This window comes from Scyliorhinus canicula, chromosome 10 (assembly GCF_902713615.1).
Source record: "Scyliorhinus canicula chromosome 10, sScyCan1.1, whole genome shotgun sequence".
NCBI lineage: Eukaryota > Metazoa > Chordata > Chondrichthyes > Carcharhiniformes > Scyliorhinidae > Scyliorhinus > Scyliorhinus canicula.
In genome coordinates this window covers 6514332-6518983 of record NC_052155.1, presented here as the reverse complement: position 1 = coordinate 6518983, position 4652 = coordinate 6514332, and positions in this window count along the sequence as shown.

Below are 4652 nucleotides of genomic sequence, written 5' to 3'. Positions count from 1 at the left end.
TTGGGGTCTGAGGGAGTCGCAGTGAGTGGGTTTGGGTCTGAGGGAGTCGCAGTGAGTGGGTTTGGGGCTCAGGGAGTCGCAGTGAGTGGGTTTGGGTCTGAGGGAGTCGCAGTGAGTGGGTTTGGGGCTGAGGGAGTCGCAGTGAGTGGGTTCAGGGCCGGCTCAAGGCACCGGCAACTCTGGCAGTCGCCCGGGGCGCCATGTGCTAGGGGGCGCCAGACTCGGGTCCCGCGCATGCGCAGTTGGGCCGGCGCCAACCAGCGCATGCGCGGTGGCCGCCCTCCCTCCGCTCGGTCCGCCCCCCCCCCCCTCGGATCCCCGCCCCCCTCGGGTCCGCCCCCCGCGGGTCCGCCCCCCCTCCGCCCCGCCGCCTCCGCCCCGCCCCCCCCTCGGCCCCAGGGCGCCGAAGTTCAGCTTGCCCGGGGCGCCAGCAACCCTAGGGCCGGCGCTGAGTGGGTTTGAGTCTGAGGGAGTCGCAGTGAGTGGGTTTGGGTCTGAGGGAGTCGCAGTGAGTGGGTTTGAGGCTGAGGGAGTCGCAGTGAGTGGGTTTGTGGCTGAGGGAGTTGCAGTGAGAGGGTTTGGGTCTGAGGGAGTCGCAGTGAGTGGGTTTGGGGCTGAGGGAGTTGCAGTGAGTGGGTTTGGGGCTGAGGGAGTTGCAGTGAGTGGGTTTGGGGCTGAGGGAGTTGCAGTGAGTGGGTTTGGGTCTGAGGGATCTCAGTGAGTGGGTTTGGGTCTGAGGGAGTTGCAGTGAGTGGGTTTGGGTCTGAGGGAGTCGCAGTGAGTGGGTTTGGGGCTGAGGGAGTCGCAGTGAGTGGGTTTGGGTCTGAGGGAGGTGCAGTGAGTGGGTTTGGGGCTGAGGGAGTCGCAGTGAGTGGGTTTGGGGCTGAGGGAGTCGCAGTGAGTGGGTTTGGGTCTGAGGGAGTCGCAGTGAGTGGGTTTGGGTCTGAGGGAGTCGCAGTGAGATGGTTTGAGGCTGAGGGAGTTGCAGTGAGTGGGTTTGGGTCTGAGGGAGTTGCAGTGAGTGGGTTTGGGTCTGAGGGAGTCGCAGTGAGTGGGTTTGGGTCTGAGGGAGTCGCAGTGAGAGGGTTTGAGGCTGAGGGAGTTGCAGTGAGTGGGTTTGAGGCTGAGGGAGACGCAGTGAGTGGGTTTGGGTCTGAGGGAGTCGCAGTGAGTGGGTTTGGGTCTGAGGGAGTCACAGTGAGTGGGTTTGGGTCTGAGGGAGGTGCAGTGAGTGGGTTTGGGTCTGAGGGAGTCGCAGTGAGTGGGTTTGGGTCTGAGTGAGTCGCAGTGAGTGGGTTTGGGTCTGGGGGAGTTGCAGTGAGTGGGTTTGCGGCTGAGGGAGTCGCAGTGAGTGGGTTTGGGGCTGAGGGAGTTGCAGTGAGAGGGTTTGAGGCTGAGGGAGTCGCAGTGAGTGGGTTTGGGTCTGAGGGAGTCGCAGTGAGTGGGTTTGAGGCTGAGGGAGTTGCAGTGAGTGGGTTTGAGGCTGAGGGAGTCGCAGTGAGTGGGTTTGGGGCTGAGGGAGTTGCAGTGAGAGGGTTTGGGTCTGAGGGAGTCGCAGTGAGTGGGTTTGCGGCTGAGGGAGTCGCAGTGAGTGGGTTTGAGGCTGAGGGAGGTGCAGTGAGTGGGTTTGGGTCTGGGGGAGTCGCAGTGAGTGGGTTTGGGTCTGAGGGAGTTGCAGTGAGTGGGTTTGGGTCTGAGGGAGTCGCAGTGAGTGGGTTTGGGTCTGAGGGAGTCGCAGTGAGTGGGTTTGGGTCTGAGGGAGTCGCAGTGAGTGGGTTTGGGTCTGAGGGAGTCGCAGTGAGTGGGTTTGCGGCTGAGGGAGTCGCAGTGAGTGGGTTTGGGTCTGAGGGAGTCGCAGTGAGTGGGTTTGGGTCTGAGGGAGTCGCAGTGAGTGGGTTTGGGGCTGAGGGAGTTGCAGTGAGTGGGTTTGGGTCTGTGGGAGTTGCAGTGAGTGGGTTTGGGGCTGAGGGAGTCGCAGTGAGTGGGTTTGGGTCTGAGGGAGTCGCAGTGAGTGGGTTTGGGGCTGAGGGAGTTGCAGTGAGAGGGTTTGAGGCTGAGGGAGTTGCAGTGAGTGGGTTTGGGTCTGAGGGAGTCGCAGTGAGTGGGTTTGGGTCTGAGGGAGTCGCAGTGAGTGGGTTTGGGTCTGGGGGAGTCGCAGTGAGTGGGTTTGGGTCTGAGGGAGTCGCAGTGAGTGGGTTTGGGGCTGAGGGAGGTGCAGTGAGTGGGTTTGAGGCTGAGGGAGTTGCAGTGAGATGGTTTGAGGCTGAGGGAGTTGCAGTGAGATGGTTTGAGGCTGAGGGAGTTGCAGTGAGTGGGTTTGGGTCTGAGGGAGTTGCAGTGAGTGGGTTTGGGTCTGAGGGAGTCGCAGTGAGTGGGTTTGGGGCTGAGGGAGTTGCAGTGAGAGGGTTTGAGGCTGAGGGAGTTGCAGTGAGTGGGTTTGGGTCTGAGGGAGTCGCAGTGAGTGGGTTTGGGTCTGAGGGAGTCGCAGTGAGTGGGTTTGGGTCTGAGGGAGTCGCAGTGAGTGGGTTTGGGTCTGGGGGAGTCGCAGTGAGTGGGTTTGGGTCTGAGGGAGGTGCAGTGAGTGGGTTTGGGTCTGAGGGAGTTGCAGTGAGATGGTTTGAGGCTGAGGGAGTTGCAGTGAGTGGGTTTGGGTCTGAGGGAGTTGCAGTGAGATGGTTTGAGGCTGAGGGAGTTGCAGTGAGTGGGTTTGGGTCTGGGAGTCGCAGTGAGTGGGTTTGGGTCTGAGGGAGTCGCAGTGAGTGGGTTTGGGTCTGGGGGAGTCGCAGTGAGTGGGTTTGGGTCTGAGGGAGTCGCAGTGAGTGGGTTTGGGTCTGAGGGAGTCGGAGTGAGTGGGTTTGGGTCTGAGGGAGTTGCAGTGAGAGGGTTTGGGTCTGAGGGAGTCGGAGTGAGTGGGTTTGGGTCTGAGGGAGTTGCAGTGAGAGGGTTTGAGGCTGAGGGAGTCGCAGTGAGTGGGTTTGAGGCTGAGGGAGTCGCAGTGAGTGGGTTTGATGCTGAGGGAGTCGCAGTGAGTGGGTTTGAGGCTGAGGGAGTCGCAGTGAGAGGGTTTGGGTCTGGGGGAGTCGCAGTGAGTGGGTTTGGGTCTGAGGGAGTCGCAGTGAGTGGAGGGATATTGTGATTAAGTTTCACTCAGCTCTGGGTCACATGGCTCTGGTGGAGGAATCATTGAGCACCAAGAAACTAAGAAATAATTGTTTCAGAAAACAAGAACTCCACAATCAAATCCACTTCAGTGAGATTCATTTTGATAGAGACGGACATTATTCTCCATAACAGCCCACACACTGACCCTCTGAAATGCTCATATTGATGGTTGCTTGCTTTGAAGAGTATCATTGTATCTGTACTTGAATGTTTATTTTGTGTGCTATCCGAAAGGTGAGAGTCTCTGAAGAAATAGTTGTGGAAAAGTTTAATTTTATTTTGCGAATAGCATGTTTGTAAAAAGAATGATGAAGTGTCAGATATGGATATCAAAAATAAGGCTGTGTATTATTCAAGAAGTTTGTTATTCCTCTGCCTTGCACAAGACAATTAAAGAGGCCCCGGCTGCTCTTTGGAACCTAATTGTATAGCATTCAAATGGGCTTCTGTGGGCATTTTTTTGGGGGGGGGGGGGGGGGGGGGGTGGCATTTAAAGCTTTTTAAGGTCAGCTTTCTGGGCATTGGAGAGGTGGGAGCACACTGTATGGCGATCAAAGGAAATTGTGATGATGCTTCTGCTGAATGTGACTGTAATTTTGACACGTGCTTATAAAGGGAGTGTCTTTTAAATTTGTGCAAGCAGCTGAGGGACTGTGATCGGGCATTGCAAAGTAAAACAAGGACTTGCCCCCTAATCCCCACTTCAACTGAAACTTCATTTGGTCAGCCGGTAGCATTTTGAGTTTTGCAGGCAGGTTTTGAGGATGTAGTTATGTTGCGGCCGACTGTTCTGACTGATTATTGCGAGAGTGTGTCGTTCCTGCGATAGACGCGTTAATTGTCAGTGAGAACTTGCCATTTAATATCTTGTCAGCACTCAGTAGCAAGAATTGAAAATGAAATGAAAATGAAAATGGCTTATTGTCACGAGTGGGCTTCAATGAAGTTACTGTGAAAGGCCCCTAGTCGCCACATTCCGGCGCCTGTCCGGGGAGGCTGGTACGGGAATCGAACCGCGCTGCTGGCCTGCCTTGGTCTGCTTTAAAAGCCAGCGATTTAGCCCAGTGAGCTAAACCAGCCCCTATTGGCTGTTTAAAAAAGAAAATCAGCATTTTGTCGAAACCGTAACATTAGTACCGTACAGCGAACTGCGGGAGAATCGAGGACAAGGTGGCTGGCACTGTATTATTCGGGATTAAAACGCACCAGGAAACGCAAATGTATTTTGTGTTTATATTTCTCTGTTTTTTGTGTTTGAGTTGAGATTGGGCGAGACGGAGGCCCGTGTTAATCACAGCTCAGTAGGAGCCAATTGAAGTGTGGACAACGAAACTATTGTTTTGTGTGGCTATACATCGATTAGGAGCAGAGATGGTGGGACATGATGACCTGCACGAAGCAGCAATTGTGATTGCTTACGTTTTGCTGCCTTTCTCCCCCGTACCTGGCTTAACGATTCTTTGCCAAACTGGCCAGCAAAGCTCCAAGTG